This window comes from Apium graveolens, chromosome 5 (assembly GCF_009905375.1).
Source record: "Apium graveolens cultivar Ventura chromosome 5, ASM990537v1, whole genome shotgun sequence".
Taxonomy (NCBI): Eukaryota; Viridiplantae; Streptophyta; class Magnoliopsida; order Apiales; family Apiaceae; genus Apium; species Apium graveolens.
This window is the reverse complement of record NC_133651.1, coordinates 28,970,156-28,981,517: the sequence shown is the minus strand read 5'-3', so window position 1 is coordinate 28,981,517 and position 11,362 is coordinate 28,970,156. Positions and strand designations below refer to the sequence as shown.

The 11,362-nt window shown below is 40.6% G+C and overlaps 1 non-coding gene across 1 annotated transcript; it reads left to right on the top strand.

The window, feature by feature from the left end:
• Positions 1–11,046: 11,046 nt before the first annotated feature.
• On the top strand, positions 11,047–11,153 carry LOC141663287 (small nucleolar RNA R71). Its single transcript, XR_012551364.1, has one exon. It is a non-coding gene; the product is annotated as a small nucleolar RNA R71 (small nucleolar RNA).
• The last annotated feature ends 209 nt before the right edge of the window (positions 11,154–11,362 follow it).

Sequence of the window (11,362 nt, the reverse complement as noted above, 5' to 3'; positions counted from 1 at the left end):
TTGATGCCTATTCAACTTCTATCTTAATTGTGGATGCTTGGTAGAATGGTATTCGTACAACGAAAGTTGACGTCTATCAGTTTCGTGTTGTTCGATTAATATCATCACCATTACATGTTAAGGGTAATAACAATGACTATTAAATGAAGTAGTAATGAAATTATGATCTCATGTATGTTTGATACTGTTAAATTAAGTGTTTAATTCTCGTAGTTAATATTAGTTAATCAACCTTAATAGTTATTGTCTTAACATTGAAGAATAATCATACATTGGTGAGTAAGTGTTAATTAGATATAATTAATTAGAGTCTCTGTGGGAATGAACTAGAAATCATTCTATATTACTTGTGAACGTGTATACTCGCGTGAATTATTTAGCGCATGCTTTGTGCCTAACAAGTTTTTGGCGCCGCTGGCGGGGACTCGGTGTTAATTTGTTTAGTTTATGTACTTGCCATCAGTGGTCATTAGAATTCATTGATTAAGACTTGTTACTTACTACTTCCAGTTGTGTTTCAGGTACTCTAGCGAGCGTTTATGCAAACACGTTCTCGCACTCGCAAGAGGAATTTGGATAAAGCTGAGGAGACAGATACAACTCTTGACTTTCCGGAGAAGATAGTTTTTGAAGATTCGGATAAAGAGAGTGAAAAGAAAGAACCTGAAACAATGGGTGATCGTATAGTTCAAGCGGATCCAGCTCTTATGGACTTTTCTCGGCCTAAAATTGATGACATTCAGTCAAGCATCATTCATCCGGCTATTCAGGCCAAGACTTTTTAAATCAAGCCGGGCACTATTCAGATGGTGCAGAATTCTGTTTCTTTCGGAGGTGCTGCAACTGAAGATACCAACATGCATATCAGGAATTTTGTCGAGATCTGTAGTACTTTCAAATATAATGGTGTTATTGATGAGGCTATCAAGCTAAGGCTTTTCCCATTCTCTCTGAGGGACAAGGCTAAGGACTGGTCACATTCTTTACCATCTGGGTCCATCACTACTTGGGAATATCTTGCGCAAAAGTTTCTGGTGAAGTTCTATCCAATGGCCAAGACTGCAGCTATGAGGAGTGCTCTTACTTAGTTTACGCAGCAACAAGGAAAATCTATGTGCAAAGCTTGGGAGCGCTACAAGGAGATGTTGAGAAAGTGTCCATATCATGGTATGCCTGACTGGATGGTGATCACTGGTTTCTACAATGGTTTGGGGGCCCAATCTCGACCCATGCTCGATGCAGCTTCTGGAGGCGCCTTGTGGGCCAAAAGCTATACTGAGGCCTATAATCTCATTCAAACTATGGCTGCAAACGAGTATCAAAACCATACTCAAAGGATGATACATGGGAAGGTAGCAGGTATTCTAGAAGTTGATGCAACTACAGCTATTGCAGCGCAGCTTCAGGCGCTGTCTATGAAGGTCGATTCTTTAGCTAACTATGGAGTAAATCAAATAGCTAGTGTCTGTGAGCTTTGTGCAGGCTCTCATGCTACGGATCAGTGTTCTCTTGTTAATGAATCTGTTCAGTATGTGAACAATTTTCAGAGACCGCAGCAGCCTGTGCCCGCTACTTATCATCCTAATAATAGGAATCATCCCAATTTCAGCTGGGGTAATAATCAAAATGTTGTTCAGCAACCATATCAGCAAGCTGCAAGTAAACAGTTTAATCCACCTGGATTCCAGCAACCTCAGCAATTTGCACAAAAGCAATCATATTCTCAACAAGGAGTTGCTGCTCCATTTTTTAGTGATGATTTTGAGGAGTTAAAGTTGTTGTGCAAAAGTCAGGCTGTTTCTATCAAGACCTTGGAAAATCAAATTGGACAAATAGCCAATGCCTTGCTCAATCGTCAACCTGGCACACTTCCCAGTGATACTGAAGTGCCAGGCAGGAAGGAAGCTAAAGAGCAAGTCAAAGCTGTCACCTTAAGGTCTGGAAAATTTGCTGATGCTAAAAACCAAAAGATGGAGAAGTTGAAGTTGTTGATGAAGAAGGAATACAAAAGGAGAAAGAGGGGGAACCAAGGAAGACTACTGTTGAACACACTCTGCTTGAGGGTAATACAGGGGAGAAACAACTCTCTCCTCCACCACCTTTTCCTAAGCGATTACAAAAATAAAAGCTGGACAAGTAATTTGGTAAGTTTCTGGAGGTGTTCAAGAAACTTCACATTAACATACCTTTCCCTGAGGCTCTGGAGCAAATGCCTAGTTATGCAAAATTCATGAAAGGTATTCTTTTAAGGAAGGTGAAACTGGATGATCTTGATACCGTTGCTCTGACGGAAGAGTGCAGTGCCGTGCTGCCGTAAAAGTTACCTCCAAAGCTTAAGGATCCATGTAGCTTCACCATTCCTTGCACCATTGGCAAGTTGTCATTTGACAAGTGCCTTTGTGATTTGAGAGCAAGCATCAATCTGATGCCGTTGTCTATCTTCAAAAAGCTGAATTTGCCTGATCCGAAGCCCACCTACATGTCTCTGCAATTGGCTGATCGTTCGATTACATACCCACGAGGCATCGTGGAGGACATGCTAGTAAAAGTGGACAAGCTCATCTTTCCTACAGATTTTGTCATTCTAGATTTCGAGGAAGATAAGAAGATTTCCATAATTTTTGGAAGACCTTTCTTGGCTACAGGCCGTACCTTGATAGATGTGCAAAAAGGTGAACTCACTATGAGGGTACAGGATCAAGATATGACATTCAATGTGTTCAATGCGATGAAATTCCCTACGGAAGTTGAGGAGTGCTTCAAGGTGGATTTGATTGATTCTGTAGTTACTTCAGAACTTGATCATGTGCTAAGGTCTGATGCCTTAGAAAAAGCCTTATTGGGGGAATTTGACAGTGATGATGAGGAAGGCAATGAGCAGTTACAATATCTAAATGCTTCTCCTTAGAAACGAAAGCTAGACATGCCATTTGAATCTCTGGGAAATACTGATATCAAGAATGCTGAGGGAAAGCTCAAACCATCTATTGAGGAAACACCTACTTTGGAGCTTAAACCACTGCCTGAACACTTGAGGTATGTTTTTTTAGGTGATGCATCTACTTTGCCTGTTATTATTGCATCTGACCTTTCAGATAGTGACGAGGACAAGCTCTTGAGGATTCTGAGAGAATTAAAATCAGCCATCGGATGGACTATAGTAGATATAAAAAGGGATCACCCCTTCGTACTGCATGCATAAAATTCTGCTAGAGGAAGGTATCAAGCCAACTGTTGAGCAACAATGAAGGCTTAATCCTATCATGAAAGAAGTGGTGAAGAAAGAAATTCTAAAGTGGCTGGATGCAGGAATCATATATCCTATTTCTGACAGTTCTTGGGTGAGCCTCGTGCAATGTGTACCTAAGTAAGGAGGTATTACAGTGGTAGCAAATAACAAGAACGAGCTCATTCACACTCGAACAGTCACATGATGGAGGGTATGCATGGACTACAGAAAGTTGAATAAAGCCACGAGGAAGGATCACTTCCCTCTTCCATTTATTGATCAGATGCTTGACAGGTTGGCTGGTCATGAGTATTATTGTCTTCTAGATGGTTATTCGGGCTACAATCAGATTTGCATTGCACCAGAAGATCAAGAGAAGACTACTTTCACTTGTACATTTGGCAAGTTTGCTTTTCGCAGAGTTTCTTTTGGCTTATGTGGTGCACCTGCCACTTTTCAGAGATGCATGATGGCTATATTCTCTGATATGATTGGAAATAATGTCGAAGTGTTCATGGACGACTTCTCCGTCTTTGGATATTAGTATGATGAATGCTTGAATAATCTCCGTTTGGTGCTCAAATGGTGTGTGGAAACCAATCTAGTGCTCAATTGGGAAAAATTTCACTTCAGGGTGCAGCAAGGCATCATTCTTGGGCATAAGGTCTCCAGTAAAGGTCTTGAGGTGGATAAAGCCAAGGTGGGCGTCATTGAAAATCTTCCTCCACCTATTTCTGTGAAAGGAATCCGTAGCTTTCTTGGTCATACGGGTTTTTATCGGTGTTTCATCAAGGACTTCTCTAAGATATCTAAGCCATTGTGCAACTTGCTCGAGAAAGATGTGCCTTTCAAATTTGATGATGAATGCTTGGCAGCATTCGAGACTCTCAAGAAGAGTTCAATCATCGCACCAGTTATTATGGCACCTGATCTGAGAGAACCTTTTGAGATGATGTGTGATGCAAGTGATTATGCATTGGGAGCAGTTCTTGGGAAGCGAAAGTCTAATAGCTTTCATGTGGTCTACTATGCTAGTAAGACGCTAAATGGAGCCCAACTGAACTACACCACTACTGAGAAGGAGCTCTTGGCTATAGTTTTTGGTTTCGAAAAATTTCGATCTTATCTACTTGGGACAAAGGTGACAGTGTTCACTGATCACGCTGCCATCCGCTATCTGGTCTCAAAGAAGGATTTGAAGCCTAGACTTATTCGTTCGGTTCTCTTGCTACATAAATTCGAGTTAGAAATCAAGGGTCGAAAAGGTACTGAAAATCAAGTAGCTGACCATCTCTCTAGATTGGAGTATCCCAATTCTACTTCACATGATAAGACATTGATCAACGAATCTTTTTCGGATGAGCAGTTGTTCGCAATTCAAGAGGAAGAGCCATGGTTTGCAGACATAATGAACTATCTTGTTAGCAATATAATGCCTCCTAATATGAATGCGGCTCAAAAGAAGAAGTTTCTGCATGAGGTGAAGTGGTACTTGTGGGATGAACCATATTTGTTTAGACACGGAGCTGACCAGATCATCAGGAGATATATCCCATTCTGTGACACGGAGGGGATATTACGAGACTGTCATTCCACAGTTTATGGTGGACATTATGGTGGTGAAAAGATAGCAGCTCGTATTCTTTAAGCAGGGTTTTTCTGGCCTACGTTGTTTAAGGATGCACATCAGTTCGTTTTAAGGTGTGATCGTTGCCAAAGAGTTGGGAATCTTATAAAAAGGATGAGATGCCATTAAATGTGATGCTTGAAGTTGAGGTCTTCGATGTTTGGGGAATCGATTTCATGGGACCATTTATCTCGTCCTGCAATCATCAGTACATCTTGCTGGCAGTCGATTATGTCTCGAAATTGGTAGAAGTCAAAGCTCTACCGACTAATGATATAAAGGTAGTGTTGAATTTTCTTCATAAGCAGATATTCACAAGGTTTGGAACACCACGAGTTATCATAAATGATGGAGGGTCGCATTTTTGTAATCGTAAGTTCACTTCTATGATACAAAGCTACAATGTGAATCATTGAATTGCTACTGCTTATCATCCGTAAACTAATGGTCAAGCTGGAGTGTCTAATAGAGAGATCAAGCGCATTCTAGAGAAATTCATTTGTCCGTCAAGGAAAGATTGGTCTTTGAAGCTCGATGAAGCTATTTGGGCTTATAACTTGTCTACGGTAAGGGATGTCATTTACCTGCAGAGCTTGAGCATAAGGCTTATTGGGCATTGAAGAAATTAAACCTTGATCTAAATGGAGCTGGGAAGAAGCGAATGCTTCAGTTAAATGAACTTGATAATTTTGACTTCAAGCGTACGAAAACAACAAAATATACAAGGAAAAGGTAAAAAGGTGGCATGACAGGAAGCTATCGCCTAAGTCATTCGTGCCATGACAGGAAGTTATCGTCAAAACTGTGTTTCCACATTGAGCGGTGGAGATTTTTAAGAACGATTCGGGCCAAGCATTCAAAGTAAATGGTCAGAGATTGAAGCACTATTATGGGGATACGGCAAACCGTGAAGTGGTTAGTGTCGTTCTATTGATAACTTGATCGCATTACTCTACGTCAAGCTAATGACGTAAAAGAAGCGCTTCTTGGGAGGCAACCCAAGATATGAGACCATAGGAACCCTTAGAATTTAGTACTTTATCCAAAAACCCAAAAAAATCAGAAAAATGTTGGCTGATTTTTTTTCCAAAGACCTTGTAGGCGCCCGCCTACTAGGACCAGGAAGCCGCGCGCGAGCAGGCGACCGCCTGCTGGTGCCAGGCGACCGCCTGCGGACCTGATTTTTGAAAAAAAACAGTTTTCAGCCTATAAAAAACAGAAAAACAAAAAAACAAATACCACAGCCCACAATCCCCATTAACCCACGATTTCTTCCCCAATATTAGCCACAATACCCACTCCTAATCAAATTCAACCCCTAATCTTACTATATATATACATACAACCTCTCCATACACATCCCATATACTTTCAACTATACAAAATCTCTCCTATGCACCAAACACAACTCTCTAACCCTTATTTTCAGTTTCCATGGCCCCAAAGAGATCACGAACTGTAGGGAGTAGCATCACCATTCCGACTGCTGATTCTCCGAGGAATACTGATGTGAGGCCCCGATTGTTAGATGGGGCTGCTGAAAAAGACTACACCAAGCTTCTAACTAAGCCTATTATGAGGGAGAGGGGGTTCTTGCCATCAGGGAGCAATGGTGATTTGTTACCGATGATTGCTGAAAAGGGATGGATTACATTCTGTGAGTCATCTGAGGCGGTTCCGATGAGTATCGTTCGCGAGTTCTATGCGAACGCCAAGGCCGACAAGAATGGGTTTTCAGTTGTTCGTGGGCTTACTGTTAATTATCAGCCCAAGGCGATTCGCCGTGTTATTGGGCAGCGATAGAGGAAACCGCAGGAGAAGAATTGGAATGAAAAGTCCCCTGAGGACTTTGATATGGACTTGATTATTGCTACTCTCTGTCGGCCAGACACAGTATGGAAGTCCAAAAGGGGAACCAACGAGTATCGTAATTTCCCTGCTGTGGCGATGAACATGTATGCTCATGCTTGGAATGAATTTATGTGTGCTAATATTCTTCCGTCTGTGCATGTACATGAGATTACAGTATAGAGGGCTAGGTTGTTATGGGGAATAATTGAATGAGGAATATTATGTGGACCTTAGTCAGTATATCTACCAAGGGACTTTGAAGTTTTTGAGGGGGAAGTCGCAGTACTCTATCCCGTATGCCTCTATTATCACGAAGCTTTGTAAGGCATGTGGAGTCCAGTGGTCGTCTTATGAGCAGATGTCGGCCGCTCCTATTGATTCATCGACGTTGAATGCGATGTAGGAATGGACGGGTGGAGAGCCCGAGTCACATGGTTTGGGATATCACCTCTCGGGAGGAGTTCCAGCAGCTAGTGCTACCATGACTAGGCCCAGTCAGGCTCGGGAAGAGGCAGGTCCTTCGAGAGCCCAGGGAGGAGATGGTTCGGGATTGGCTGATGTCCAGTACAGGAGGCTTTTCTGGAGGATGGATGTGATGTATGAGTCGCAGAGTAGGTTTGCACAGGAGCTCACCCAAGCACTTGGGACTACATTTAAAGGTCTTGGAGCTGACATCCAGTGGCCCGTTTATGGTGAAGATTCTGCTTATCCGCCTTCCTGACACTCCACACTCTAAGGGTGATGATGATGATGATTCTTCTGAGTAGGTATACCCTGTGTTCCTTTCTATTACCTTCACTGGGGACAGTGAAGATTTTAAGTTTGGGGTGGTAGTTAAGGAACATATTTGTATGTGTGTCATGTAGTTGCATTTGTATGATAGTTTAGTTCATATAGTTGCATATTTTTTCCATATAATTTTTTTTATATAGTTTATTTTATTTTATTTTTATTTTATTTTATATCTTTAATTATCATGTCATATAGCTCATGCATATACCATGATCCCTTTGTGTTGCTTTACTGATTAATATGTGATATTGATGCGAGTGTAGTGATAGCGTTAGAGTGATGTTGAATCCTGTTAGGTTGGCATGCATGCTACAAACACTTGTAATTTCACTAGGTCTTAGAGTATGCTTAAGGACTAAATTGTTGTCATGGTTTGATGGTTTTTGAGATTAATCTATTGTTTATGCTTAGAATGTATAATAGGCTCTTAATGATAAAAGACATGAAAAAATAAAAATTGGAAAAAAATTGGAATTCATTGTTAGTTGTGGCTAGGCGTCAAATGGATAGTAGCCAGCTCGTATTGTATACGAGTAGTCTAAGGTTGAGCAAGATGGAGCGAAAATATAGAAAAAATAGAAAAAAAGAAAAAAATATGGTTTAATGCACAATTGATCACGAGTGAGCTCTTTGGTATTCGAGTTATTAAGTTCTTAAGGGACTTTGTGCCTAGTGACCTAAGGCTTTTATAGTCTGGGATCCACTAACCCAACGCTCGCTAAATGGTACCATTGCATAAGTCTTTTGTGGACCTCATTCATTGCACGATCAAATAAGCATTTGTTTTATGTGTTGAATAAAAGCATGGTTCCGTAATAAACTCCAATAATCTTGACGTGTTATAAGTCATTTTGTGTCTAGAATATATTCTTCGTATAAGCTTGTGATTGCCTTGAGGATAATCAAGTTATGGTAATTGATCTAGTTTCGAAGCATATCTGTTAAGCATTCGCACACACCACGTTTCTAGTTGTATGATAGCTTGTGTGATTTGATTGATCTTTAGTCGCCTAATTGCATTTGTTGATATTTCATGTGTTGGTTGGTTTAGTCATCGCGATGGGGATCGTTGCATTCATATAGTTTACATTCACGCATGTTTTATTCTGAGTTTGAGTCTGTGCTGCTTGAGGACAAGCATCGATTCAAGTTTGGGGGTGTGATAAGTGGCATTTTATACCACTTAGAGCATCTCATAACGGCTTGAATTGGTGTCTTGAACTTGAGTATTTCATGTATTTGACACGTTTTTCTAGTATTTTTGCATTTCAGGGTAAAACTAGCTTAGATGGGTGGATTTCATCAAAATAAGCTTAAGGAAGTGTTTGGAACCAGTCCCGGGTTGATGTGCGAAGAATTCAGCAAAAATAGAAGCAAAATAATAATTTTTCCAGAAGGGTTGCAGGCGCCCGCCTGGTAGCAGGTGCCCGCCTGGAAGGAGGAGGCGGCCGCCTGGGTGCGGATTTTCAGAATCTGATTTTTAGAATTCGAGTTCTATCGGGCTTCTGTTAGCGCTGGTTCTTTTGGGCTATTGTATAAACAATCTTGGAAGACGTTTTCGACAACAAGTAATCGGGAGAGAAGGCAAGAAGATCAAGAAGACCGTTTTAGCATGCAACAACGAAGAAGGGGAAGCATACATTTATCTTGTAATTCTTTTAATTCGTTGTAACAGTGGATGCTAGTTTTATTTATGCTTTGAACCTTAATAATCTTGTGACGTACTTCATTATTTATTAAGTATTTTTATTAGTTTATATCGTTGTGTTTTTATCGTGTTTTCATATGAACCCATGGTGACGATGAGTTCTATTATGGGCTAATAGTAATCATGGGATCATAGAGGATATACTATGAATTTCTTTAGTTAATTGTTTAATACCTTGGTATGTGATGATTGTATGATATCTAGTATAGGTTGTACTTATTCGTCTTATGTGCGTCGCGAACATGTAAGATAGCCTGTTAATCTCTTGTGAAGCGACAGTGAATCTCGAGATTAGAACTTGCCATGCTAGCATAGGTTCATGTATTGTATGCATAATTAGTGGGTAACTCTAACCGTTTTACTTGCCCTGTGTAATCATAATAAATAACTTGCACTTAAATTGTTATGTTGTCAAATTCTGTAGACATATAGGGTCTCAACATAATTGATGCCTATTCAACTTCTATCTTAATTGTGGATTCTTGGTAGAATGGTATTCGTACAACGAAAGTTGGCGTCTATCAGTTTCGTGTTGTTCAATTAATATCATCACCATTACATGCTAAGGGTAATAACAATGACTATTGAATGAAGTAGTAATGAAATTATGATCTCATGTGTGTTTAATACTGTTAAATTAAGTGTTTAATTCTCGTAGTTAGTATTAGTTAATCAACCTTAATTGTTATTGTCTTGACATTGAAGAATAATCATACATTGGTAAGTAAGTGTTAATTAGATATAGTTAATCAGAGTTTATATGAGAACGAACTAGAAATCATTCTATATTACTTGCGAACGCGTATACTTGCGTGAATTATTTAGCGCATGCTTTGTGCCTAACAGAATTTTCTTGAACACCTCCAAAAATTTCTCAAATTGCTTGTCCAGCGTTTTCTTCTGCAACCGCTTATGAAAAGGCGGTGGAGGATAGATCGGTTTCTCCCCTGTATTACCCTCAGGAGGAGTGTGATCAACAGTAGTCTTCCTTGGTTCCACTTCTGATTCCTGCTGCTCTACTTCTTTTTCAGCCTCAGCTTCTTCAGTCGACACTTGAGTTTGTTCGGGATTCGCAACCTTTCCAGATCTCAAAGTGATTGCCTTTACCTGCTCCTTAGCTTCCCTCTTTCCTGGCACTTCAGTGGCACTAGGTAGTGTACCGGGCTGATGATTTAGCAAGGCATTGGCAATTTGCCCAATTTGATTTTCTAAGGTCTTGATAGAAACATCTTGGCTCTTGCACATAAGCTTCAAGTCCTCTAATTCAGATTTTTCATTAGCTTGTTGCAGCTGGAGTTACTTCCTTGGTGCATATTACGGTTGCTTAAAACCAAGGGGTTTGTACTGCTTAGCTGGATACCGCTGATAAGCCTGTTGAACCGCATTTTGAGCATTGCTCCAACTGAAATTAGGATGCTTGCGGTTGTTGGGATGATAAGTGGCTGGAACAGGTTGCTGCGAACGCTGAAAGTTGCTCACGAACTGAGCTGATTCACTAGAAATTGCACACTGATCAGTCTCATGGGCACCAACACAAATCTCACAGACATTAGCGATTTGATTAACTCCAGAACTAGCCAAAGTGTCCACCTTCATCGTCAAAGCCTTAAGTTGGGCAGCTATAGAAGTTGCTGCATCCAACTCCAGAATTCTGGCTACTTTTCCCTGAGTCAGTCTCTGGGAAGGATTCTGGTATCATTAGCAGCCCTCAGTTCAATCAATTTATAAGCTTCATCATAGCTCTTAGCCCACAAGGCTCCTCTTAATGCTGCATCGAGCATGGGTCTAGAAGTAGCACCCAGTCCATTATAGAAATAGTTTATAATCATCCAATCAGGCATGCCATGGTGTGGGAACTTCCTTAGCATCTCCTTATATCGATCCCAAGCCTCACATAGAGATTCTCCAGTTTGCTGAGCAAACTGAGTAAGAGCATTCCTGATTGCAGCAGTCTTCGCCATATGGAAGAATTTAGTGAGAAACTTTTGAGCAAGATTTTCCCAAGTGGTGATATACCCTGCTGGTAGAGAATGTAACCAACACTTAGCTTTATCCCTTAGAGAGAATGGGAAGAGTCACAGCTTGATAGCATCTTCAGTCACATCATTGAACTTGAAAGTGTCGCAGATCTCGATGAAATCCCTAATGTGCATAT